Below are 12,343 nucleotides of genomic sequence, written 5' to 3' on the forward strand. Positions count from 1 at the left end.
CATAGTGAGAATTGAACAAAGACCATCTCTTAGGGTACAAATGCTGTTTGAGAAGATTTCTCAAAGAAGCAGTTATTCTGCACAAAAGTTTACCTGCTGTATTGCTATCATGAAGTAGCATCAGAAAATATGTATGAGCTAAACTTGATGGAACCTCAGGTGGCGCAAAGAATGAGTACAACTAGCTGGAATTTACCCATGTATACTTTGGCAATGCAGAATTTACTCAAGTCTTACTTTTTACCTGTTGTGCCAAGCTGATGATTTTACCTCTCCATTTTTAATTGTGTGTATAAGACCCAGTGCAGTTTTGTCTTCTGGTTTCTCTCTTAGGCTCAGACTAACAGCTATCAAGCCAGTATTTTGGGAACATTGAGACTGAGTCTGTTTATAAGAACCTGGGGATAGTTTTTGCCGGTTAAAAGCAGTGGAGTGCACAGATCGTGAGTATCATTTTGTTTCTTCTATTCATTTCAGAGAAGTAATTGCTGGAAAAATGTTTATTTTCTATGAGCCCTGTGATAAGCTGCCCATATCATGTCCAGTCACAATTTATATCTGAGTGAAGTCAGGTGCAATCTAGTTGATGTAGCAGGTGTGCTCTCTCCAGCCTTCTTCTGATTTTATATGTTGTTGTTGGTATGGTACTCCTTCAGATCACAGTGGTCTAGATCATTGCAAATTAAAGAAGAGATTAGATGAAAGCTCCTTATTTGTATTTGCTCTGCTCTCTAAGCGTGGCATATGGTCTTGTGCAGTCTAGGGGTAATTTCTGTGCCAGATTAAATACCCTAAATACAGAAAGCATACGAAAACTAAGCAAAAAGAAGCATCACAAGCAAAATGGAGAGTTAAGCACAAAAGGTATCCATAAGCTTAAGCATATAGCATTAGGGTCTTTGTGTTAGCAGATGTGTGAAAATCCATATAATTTTTCACTGTCTTGCAGATGTTTATTGGCCCTACGGGAGCCAGGCTTTAGCTCATGAATCACTTGCAACTCTGAAACAGTTCATATTTTTTACCTGTTCCAACTGTGTTGTATATGAATCACTTCAGGGCTATGGTAGTATGGGATCTGCTAAGTAATATGAATTCCTATGGGGAAAAAATGGGTCAGAAGAAGTGGTGAATCCAATGTCACTTGGTTGTATTAGACACAGCTGTAGATCCTGCCTATTCTTGCCCTGTGTATTCTTGTGGGAGGATGTCAGGGTTCTTTGGAAGTTGTCATATCTTGCTTGGGAACCAGTCCCAGGGGCTCTTATACTTTCAGACATAGGAATATTTTTGCATGCACCTGTAGGAAGAATAATATAACAGTCATTGATGTAAGGGGTAGATAAGGACATTTCTCTGCCTTATTTTTTTCTGAGTTTGCAGGATTTGGCAGTGTGGGGAAGCAGAATAACATTGATGTCATAGGCAGTAAGTTTTTGCACAGAAGATGGAGACTGTACAAAACCACTCTAGTTTGAGATCTATCCCACACTAAGATTGTAGCTTCCACCCTTCCTCCTTTTGATTTAGTATATGTCTGGGTTTTTTGTCAGCTTCAAATGTGTTATCCTCTCTGGGGAATGGGAAGCTTTTCCCCTCATGTCCAGTTAAGTGCAGGTTGGCAACTTCCAAGCACTATCTTGTCTGGTGAGAAGATACTTCAGAATGCTACAGTACATCAGGTAACAGATGGCTGACAGTTTGGTCAGAAAGGATCTCGAGCCTTAATAAGCCACTACAGCACAATGGCATTAAAGAACATGATAAGTACAGTCAGTATGCTGAGGAAGGAATTGGGTAGAAAGTTGCAAGGGGAGGGGCTGTGCAGTCTCAGCAGTGGGTAAAGGGACGGATGAGAATTCTCTAACCAAGGGAAACAATCAAGTAGTAAACCATGATCTGTGCTGTATGAGGCAGTGCTGGGTAGTTCTCTGATGAATTAATAATGTTTCTGCTTAGCTAAATCATATCCCTTGCATGTTGTCCTTTTTTCCTCATGTCTGGTTAACAATTTAACCCCAACTACCCTTTTTTTAAATTAGTGCTCACTGAAGATAGAAATAGCTCAGGTATGTAAATAGCCATTGAATTAATTTTGATATTTGAGGTTTGGAAGAATAATTCAGAAGCTCCATCAAACATTTCAGACACAGAAGTACCACAGTGAAGACATATACCAAAATGCAATAGACATTGTGTCTTTATAATTTAACAAGAACACAGTTTTATCTTTATTGTTATTTTGTCTAGTCTTGAGTGTATATGAAAGCAGGAGTACGGGAATATCCAGGAATTTATTTCTCCTAAACTTAAATATTGCAAACAATTATTTAGTACTCTAAGTGGACATGGTAGTATAGTTAAGTCAATACATAGACCTTCAGGTCTGAAGACATGCGCTGAAGTACATACAGTTCAGTTCACCACTAGAGTATGTTGGATAAGCTAGGACTTTATACACATTCAATTATTTAGCTGAGAGATCCATGTTTTAGTATTATGTATGACAGTACCTGATAAACCTGATCCTGCACTATGCACATTAGCTTTTTAAGATTAAGCAGAAAATGATCATTTAAATTGTAGTGTCATTCTGATGCTTAATGGAACAAATATTTCCACCATTTTTTGTAAGCATGTGCAATACACTAAATCTCAGTCTTGCAGCTAAGAAAAAGTGAGAACAATGATTAAAGGACTGTGCATGTATTTCACTGAAAGCATTTACATGTGTAAATCTGATGAGGGATGTTTTATTACAATGAAAAAAAAATCTATAATCTAGTTAAAGATTAAAGCAGAAAAACACTAAAATGGGATGTAAAAGTGTTTCCTGTCTGAAAACAGGAAAAGTGGGTGCTAACTAAGAAAATTCAATATCTTTCATCAATAATTTCATTATTGGTGTTCTTTAGTTTCATTCACATTTGTAAAACTTCATTGAAAATCTTACAAATCAACTCAGAATCAAAATCTCATTGTTTGGATGAACCTGAAAATGCTTATCTAGTATTCTCATTAGTTTGACAGTAACCCTCCAGAAGTACAAGCAGACTAGGAATCCTGTCCAATGTCTAATTGCTATGCATTCAGAATGATGGTGGGGGTTTGGAGAGAGTGAGAAAGAAAACAACTTATTATTATGTGAAAACAATAACCTGAAAATAAGATATGCCTGGTTTTGTATTTGTTGACTGCTCATCTTAACAGCTCCATAACCACAAAGGAAATAGCTTTCATTTAAGGCACTATAGAGAGAGTACTATCTGAAGAAGGCTTATTGCTTACTATCCTTCATGAAAAGATGCAGCTTTTAATGAAATATGCATAAAAGTCATTTTAGATATGTGACCTACATAATCATACCCATCCTGAGAAGCTAGGGTAGAAAATTATTCTATTCAGAATAATTAAACTCCCCCTTTGTATTATTTCTCATTAATTCAATATTCTTCTAAAAAATAAAGCTCCCACAACAGTTTTAGTAATCAGCCTTTCAGTGTTATAAGCTATTTTTATGCTAGTATTGTTCTGTAAGACAAGGCTCCTTGATCAATTGCCAGGTAACTGTTTCAGTCTTTTCCCAACACCCTGCTAATCCAGCACATTAACTTATTTTTAATCGAGTAACTTCATTATTCAGAAAATCCCCTTTGTCATACTTCTGTAAACATTAACAGTATTTTATACAAACAGCTACGTAAATATAATCATGTTGCTCCCTTCATCCCCATCTCTCTTCTTGTGCAGAAAAAAAAAGTTCCCAAGCAAAGAAGGAACATACTGGAAAAATTAAAGAAAATTAAATTAAAAAATTAAATTATTATCATTAAAATTATTCCCCAAAGTTAATTGGAAGTCCAGATATAAGAGAGCTCTAAGATAAATTTTTGAGAAGCTTAAAAATTATTTCAGTATACTTTTATGAAAAAAATTACACAGTTGTTCTGCTTGTCTGCAAGGAAATGTTACATCTGAAGCATATCATAAGTACACATACAATGAGAATGTAAAAATAATGACTAAACAGAAGTGATTCAGGTAGTAAAGTTTTCAAGTTGAAATAAGGAAGAGATTACAGTTACAGTTTGCTTTAAAGCAATATGTTTTATGTTACCCAAAATTATGGAATCATCAAAATTAACGTTCATGCATTCTTAGTTACCTAGTTACCGTGTACCAACTGCTTCCTTTTCAACTGAAAGAATGGCTTTTGAGTTCAGGTGCTCTTCCCTCAACACTTAATTATTCCAGCAACAGTCACAACAATGCCTCTCCTAAAAGAAAAAAAAAAAAAAGTAATTAAATGGTATCTCTGAAAGGATCAAAAGGCACTGAGGGTGGGAGGTGGTGTGATTAACACCCTAGCTGCCTTTTCTACAGGATATTGTTGGTTCTCATAATGAATCTGAAATGTTTGACATTCATGACAGACTGAAGAAAGAAACCACAAAGAAATCTTTGATTGCCCTCTGTAGTGAAAACTTTATATTTTATGAGTCCTTGTAAGAATCCTCTCACAATAACAATATTCTTCCTTTTGCCAAGGGTCAGAAAAAGGCACTCACATCATCTGACATATATCTTCAAAGTGCGTTCCCTTGGTCAAAACTTAGACATCAGTAACTTGCAGCACATTCAATGATCTAGGTGTAAAAGATAGCCAAGCTGCCACTATAGTTGATTTTTAGCTATACATGCCCATGTTCATTTTCTACCGAACAGTAGCTCACATAGTAGACCTCATAGCACTGTTTTTGGCTTTCTGTTCATGACTTCAAGCAGACCAGCTATACAGCAGCGGATCATTCAGAAAAAACCCTACTGATGGGAAGAGGAGCCTGCACAGGACTTTAGCAAACAATATGGTGTAACATGACTTTAAGGAATCCAGACATCTTCATGGTTGATCTAGAGCCTCTAATAGTGGGTAATCAGAAGTTGGCCTGTATTAAAGGCAAACTTGTGGAGATCAGCATAAGGAATAACAATCTGTGCTGATCTGATTTTTTTTTTTTTTTGTGTAGTCCTCTATGGGAGCCTTTTTGATTGGATAAATATCTGCATGAACTTTGGAGGCTAGCCTGTTAAACTGTGTACCTAATTTAAGTATGTAAAATTAGGCAGTGCAGCTGTCCCCCCTTCCCTAAGTATCCATTGACCAAATACACCATTAAATGCTGAGATCTCATATGAATTAATGTCTATTTTTTCTAGTAGTGTTAAGTACCTTTTTACTTTTGATTCATGAACTTTTATTTAATTCCTGTGAAAATTTACCTGGTATACAGTGTGAGTAATTCCTGACTAAAGTCTTGATCGTCTCTAGTCAAATATTCATTTATTTTGAATCATTCTTGCAGAAGAAACTCAGTTCCCAATATATGGTTGCTACACTGAATGCAGTTACAAAAAGGATTTAAATAATGAAGCTGTGTTATTTCTGTTTTTTTTTTTTTTTTTTTAATCATTTAGTATTCCTTTTTTAATTTAAAACTGATTCATCATTTCTGTGTTTCAACATTAGGGTTTTGTTCCCACAGGACCACGCTGTGTGCTTGCTAGCTAAGCTCTCTGCCTAATGTCCGCAAGCGCATATTAAGGTGTTGAAAGTGCTTTTTATGTTTGTTGGTTAGAGTGATCACAATTATGCCTCAGAGGTCAACTGAAGGGTGCCAAGAAGCAAATAGCAGCCTGCACATTGATTTAAGTAGATGGAAGTGTTGAAAACCATTTACTCTATAAATATTATGTTGCAGAATCTGAGTGCAATACAGTTCTTCAGCTTGGTTGCCATGTGATAGTTCAAGTTGAAATTCACCCATGATGAAAATACTACTGATCTGTCTGAGACTGTCTGCTACTATATACCAATACTGTGCTGCTGATACCACTGCTGCTACTACTATATACTAATAGTTCTGATACTGACTACTGGCCAGGCAGGCATTTCTAAAATTCTACCTGCTAACAAAAATTACCGTGCTTCCATTTACTTCTGTCATTGGTAGTATTTGACATTTCTGATGCACTGTGTTGTAGAGTCTTTAACACTTCTTTAAAGCTGTGCTAATTCAGTCTTACATGGAAGAACCCATACCATATCAAAATATATATATATATATGTCTGTTGCACATTTTTTGCTTCCCAATTCTTCTTTTGTGCAGACTTATAACACTTTCTTCATAAGGGATGTTTGCATAGAGTTGTGTGTAGGGGTAGATGGAGGTAGAAAATTTCTCCTTTGGGAAATTGCCTTAATATCTTCCTGTGATAAATGTGTGGTGGGTTGGGTTTTTTTCAGTTTGTTTTGTTTAGGGCGGCTTGTAAAATGAAATACATAGTCCTTTGTATATTTTTTTCTCTGCAGGCAGTTAATTGATGCAAAACAGGTTCTATCTCTCTAACTGCATATCTAACCCCACTAATTCATAACAATTAAAGACATGAAAAGCAACAAAGCATTTGATTCATTACCTGTTATGACCCATACAGAAATGCATAATTCGTTAGATTTTTATTTCTACAGTTTAATAGATTACAAAAAGATTCCCAGTCCCTCCAGAAGTATGGTATCATGCATATTAGTGTGCCTGATTTTCTCTTCCAGGAAAGTTTTGTGTTTCTTGTTATTCAGTGTCCTGAATCATCGTTTCTGTTGGCAGTGTCTCTTTGAATATATTATTTTTTAAAAATTTTAATGTATCATGGGAAATGATGGCGTTTAGAAGTGCTTTGGAGAGGTATATCTTTGTGTATCAGAGATGGATCTGAAGAAATCCTTTTATGGAGTGGCTGGTAGTGTTTATCATGAGGAAGAAGCACTGTGTAATATGAATGATTTGTGCAGACATACCCCAGAAATGACATTAAAAGAAGACTAAGACTGCAACTGTTCAGTATTCAGAAGTTGGGAAATGTCAGTATTGCTACCTGACCAACGAAAGTGGCATAACCTGAACTATACGATTGTATAATATACCTGCCCATTATGCTCCTTTACCCAGCTGCAGATCGCGTTCCTTGTTCAAGGTACAAGATGGACAGTACTCACTGAGCATCTATGTAATATTTTCTCTAATATTTCTGGAATCTCTTTCCCCCCAAATACATACATGCACACTACTTAAATGTGGCATTTTTTAATTAGTAATTTATTTATGAGCTTCTAAATGATGTTCATAACTAAAAAATGAGTGCTTTAAGAAGTACGTATATTTCCACAATTTGCTTACAGAGTAGGGTAGCACTGTTAACTTCATTTTTGTAGAAATACAAAGAGAGAATACAGAAATTTGAAAGTAAAAAATTTGCTACTCACTGTAGGTGCCTAATTTGAATGTCTAGAGTCTTATTTTTCAGACTTATTATATGATTGCTTAGTATTGCTTAAAGCATAACTCCCATTAATTTCAGTTGCAGCTGTGGGAATTCGGCACTTCTGCAGATCTCAAGACAGGACATTTAGATATCCAGAATATACAAAGTATGCAATTATTAGCCACGTGACAGTCTGTTTTAAGTGACTTGCACATTCTCAGGTATGAGCTCTATCCACAGGTGTAATTCATTGTTCCAGAATGACAGTCATCCCCTAGATTTATTCTCCTTCTTTGACTGCTGCCAAAGTTGTGTCCGTTCCTGATCTCAGACTTCTTGGCTAACCACATTTCTTCCACTTGCTAGTGCCTGAGTTCTAGTTTTATTTCAGCTCCAGGTTCCCCATCTGCTCTGGTTTCCTATCCCACCATCTCCCTGGATCCTTGTCAAGTCATTTACAATGGCAGCTTGTATAGCTGCAAAGCCAGGCCTAAGGCCAGGGCTGTTTGCTTGAGGAGCGTTTTCTGTACTAGCTCTGGAGCAACTCAGCTGTTAGAGAAAAGAAGGTCCATTCCCAGCTTACACAAGACTGAGGCACTATGTGCTTTACAGTGACCTCCACAAGATGCAGACCACCATGCAGCTTATTTGCCTGGAGGAACAATGTTGTGGGGTTCAGGAATACCTGAAGTCACCCTAGGCAATTCCTATATATACTGTAGTGTATAAAGTCTGTTGGTCATCCCTGCATTTCTCAGACCATGCCCCTGCTCTATCTCTTTGCCTTATTTGGCTTGTCCAAGTATTTCCAAGTTTCTGTCGCTGGCAGTTCCCAGTCACAGCAACTGACTGTTGTGTCCATGCTTCAGTGTCTTCCTTCTCATTTGGCCTCTGATATACCAGACTTCTGAACTACAATATACAGAGAACAGTTGTCTCTGAACTTGAAAAATTATTAGGTAAGTGCTAAGAATGTTCTTTTTATTAAATGCTGTTCTGTTCCTCTTGTTTTGATTTTTTTTACTTCTGTGTTTCTCATGATTTCATTGTGAACTTAATTCTGTGTTGATTTTTTAATTAGTTTGTGTATGCAATACATCTATAATTTAAATATTGACTACTGGTCATCTCAACTGGGAAAGCTTTCTGGGGTGCAGATTGTTTCAAATTCCTGCTTTTCTCCCATCATCATTTACAATTATTAAAATAATTTTTGAACTTTGAAAGGAAGAAATAAAATAGATGTAACATGGATAAAACTGTAGAAGATGGATGGAATAAAACCATGCATCACTTTTTTTATTGTATTCAGTTGTTTCTTTGTACTTAATAGGAACATGGAACTAGAAGTCAACATGTTTGAAGGGAGTGCTCAAAATTATAGACATAGGCACGGTTTGAGGATGAGTTTAAAAAGACTTGAAGGATACTTATGCTGTGTGCTCTGAACCAACTCCCTGTAACAACCCCAGTACTGTAGTAAAGATCAAAGATTGTCACTGTAGTGTGCTACAGGAAGAGAATGTGGATACTAAATGAGCCTTGTAGGTGTCTCAAAATAAAGTCAATTAATTAAAAAGCTGCTAGATATACTCACACTTCACTGTGTGTAGGATGGTGAGGAAAAATTGCTAAGCTGATGTGGAGAGGAAACCCAAATACCTTTGACTCTGAAGTTGGCAACTAGTGTGCAAATGATGCTCCTGAAGGATGTTAATGAAAGCAGGAACAGGGCACCCTGTTTGCCTCCCTAGAAGAACTAGTTTTGTCTCCCTAGAGGACTAGTGCCAACATTCCATGGCTCCTTGTTATAATTTATAAATTTTCTGCTTTTCTAGCAAATTGAGGTGTTGTACTGACATTAATCCAGAGCTTTCAAGTTTTATGTGTTACTAAAGGAGGGTTGGAATTCATAGAAAGTAAAGTTTATGAAGAAGGTGAAAGGCTAAATTTGGAGTTGTCCTTGTATTTGAAAATCCAGGAGTGATTGCCATTAGCTAGTTGTTAAGATTTTGAATCCTTCTGCTTGATGAAGCAATTATTCCTTCCCTCGTGTGCCTTTTTGAAGAACATACAGTAGAGTTTTACATATAGCAAGACTATAGTTTGCTTTATTGTTAATTGGACTAGAGCCAACTCTGAATACAGATTTTTCTACATACACTCTTGCTACCATCTATAAAATAGAAGAAAATTAGATTATGGGAAAGTGCACTTTTGGACTGGCCCTTTTTAGAGACAGAAGCCATGTGATAAATTCTCATCTCCATACCTCTTTTCTCTCACATACACTTCTTTTGATGTACACACATGCTCCTGCTGCTTTTAACAGAGGAATCAGACTTGCCTAGTCCTACATGAGACTGTCTTTTTTGCAGACACTAGAACTGTGTTAGTCCCTTTGGTACAGGGCATGGTGGTTTATACAGCTGATTATTCATCATGAACCCCAAATTATTTCAAAGTCATTGCTTTCCAGAACAAGTAGTTACTCTCATCACCTGGCATTTATTCTGTGATTTCTAGATGTAGGACCTTTTGTTTGTGATGCAGATGATTTCATATTGATTATCCTGTGTCTTTGTTATTTACAGTATTCCTAATGATTGTGTCATCATCCAACTTTCCCAGTGATGATTTTTGCATTTCATTTTGGATCTGAGATATATATTTTAAAGTGTGCTGCTCCAAATATGGCATAATATGCCAGTTCAGACCCAGGGTGAACAGATGCTTGGCACGCCCCTTCATTTTGATAGTTCTGACTGTGGTTTCCTGAGAGCTTTTGCCCAGATTTGAAAGTTCTATATTGCCACCATTTCCCAGCCTTTATTATAAGGATGTCATTTTAACCACTCAATATTTGAAGGCCCCATGGTATTTTGAAGATGTACTTTCTTCCACTCTTATCCTTCAACTTTGTTGAGGAATGAAGGAGTTGAATGAGCTTGGGATGAATAGTACAGCATTGAAAGTTGTGCTGGAATAGAATAGATACATTTAACCACTCTTAGTTTCTCATATGATTCCAAAGAAATTATTTCTGGAAGCTAATATTACTACTCATTGAATGGTTATTAGTTAGGATGTTCAGGCAGAATCAGAGATTTTACTTACGTTAGTGACTTTTCATTATTCATAGAAGAGAAAAGTCTCCTACAACTTATGTCCTGTAGTTGTGTGAGCAGTTGAGAGCATAGTCAATCTTTTTCCCTTTCCATTGCCTACCATTTTTCTTTCTGGTTCAGCTCCTCTGACATTGCTGAACAAGCACTGCAGCTGTGGTAAATTTGAGAGAAGGGAATACCTGGTAAAGACAAGGTCATTTGCTCTAAAATCTGTTTGGAAGAAACAGTCTTCAGTCTGATAAGAGATAAAACTGCTTTATTAGAGTTGTTTAATCTTCCACAACCTAGTTCAAATCTAATTAGGGGACTGTTGAAATTTACTTTTCATGTGGTATCATCAGGAGGAAAGGACAAGTGAAAAAGCTTCTTAGCACCCTTCCAATAACATAAAATATGGCTCACAAATTAAATATTTTTGTAGCTATGAAAACAGAAAAGGAACAGCTTGGTTACAAATTTCAAGACTAGACTAAAAGTACGAGCTTTGAGATAGTTACATTTTGTAGCTGTATTCTGTGTACTGAAATGTTAATTTTTGTTATCCAGCAATGTAAGAAATATTATTCTATTCTTTCTAGGTCTTTTAAAGAAAGTTTTTGAAGTAATAGGTCTGTCTTTATAGGGGAATTGTTTTTTCTCTCTTCAAACATTGTTTTTGATATCTACTTCACCCTAGCATTCTACCATATCATTTGGAAGCTGATCACAGGGCTCCAAGCAATGTGTCTGCATATATTTAAATTCAACAGCTATCAGCTTAAATTATTGTGTGTAAAAGTTTTATTTATTATAACATAAAACCATTCTTTACCTCTTCTCTTCCCTGTCTCTTCTTCTCGTCTCCTGCCTTCTTTCGTCTTTCGTTAGCAAAGACTGAAAATCTTTGGTACTCAAAGGTTCTTTTACATTTCCTCTATTTCCATTCTAAATGCATTCCATTTGCTTATGAAATTGATTTTAGATAAAAAAAGAAAAAAGAGAAAAATTCCCTTCCAATTATGTTTAGATGTTTATAGTAGTGCAGTAGTGGTTTTCTTCATCAGTCACAGAAGCTTTATAAAGCTTTAGTATTGTAATTCCTTATGTATTTATGAATGTAATAATGTTAATTTGAAGCTGTCTCTTCCATTTGCAAAACAGTTTTTCACTGTAAACATTTGTTTCATTTTCTTCTGTGCACAGGTTTTAAAAAGCTTGTAAAGTATCATTTATAGATGAAGTTCACTCTCTTGCATTGGAGCTATATATCCCCTAAATAAGCAGGCCTAAATTTAGCAGGACAAAAATAGTTTCACACCAAAGGGGCTAAACCTATACTAAAAGAACAGGGGAGCTGATAATCAGCTGTTGAAGCTGCGTGATGAGTGTTTTGAGGTTTTAGGTTACGATTCTATGTCTGGTGGATATACTTACCCTAGTCACTAGTTTGGTCCTTGACTCTCCTCTTTGTTTTCTGAGTCTAGAATGATATGAGTATTTGACAGCAAGCTCAGTGAGGAAGGAGGAAAAGTCTCCAGACCGCAGTTTTCTGCTGTTGACATTGGAGTGAAGGCTGGGGAAACCATTAGGCTCAGAGTATGATAGTGGCCAGATTATGCTCACTAGACTCCCCGTTTTGCTTAAACGCCTGTGTGCTTCTGAGGACACTGACTTCTGGCTTCCTGAAGCTCTTCACTTTCTTGACAGTCTGGCAGTTATGCAGTTTTCATGCTAGGTATAAAGCCATTTGCTAATTTACTAAACCAATTAAAGATGCTTCAGAATCCAAAATGTTATGCCTTAGAAGGAGGTAATTTACTAAGTGACCACGAAACTACATGTGTATATATATATGTCTTTGAAATAATTTGTACTACCTCCACCTTCTACTATTAGCTATAGGGAGTATTGAAAA

At 36.3% G+C, this 12,343-nt stretch overlaps 1 long non-coding RNA gene across 1 annotated transcript in view; it reads left to right on the forward strand.

Annotated features, from left to right (window-relative positions):
• Window positions 1-12,343, forward strand: part of LOC141926594 (uncharacterized) — a 36,939-nt gene that overhangs the window by 10,460 nt on the left and 14,136 nt on the right. The window contains exon 2 of the long non-coding RNA XR_012624158.1: window positions 334-443. This is a non-coding gene — a long non-coding RNA (uncharacterized LOC141926594). The remainder of the gene's footprint in view (window positions 1-333; window positions 444-12,343) is intronic.

Source organism: Strix aluco, chromosome 8 (genome assembly GCF_031877795.1).
Source record: "Strix aluco isolate bStrAlu1 chromosome 8, bStrAlu1.hap1, whole genome shotgun sequence".
Lineage (NCBI taxonomy): Eukaryota > Metazoa > Chordata > Aves > Strigiformes > Strigidae > Strix > Strix aluco.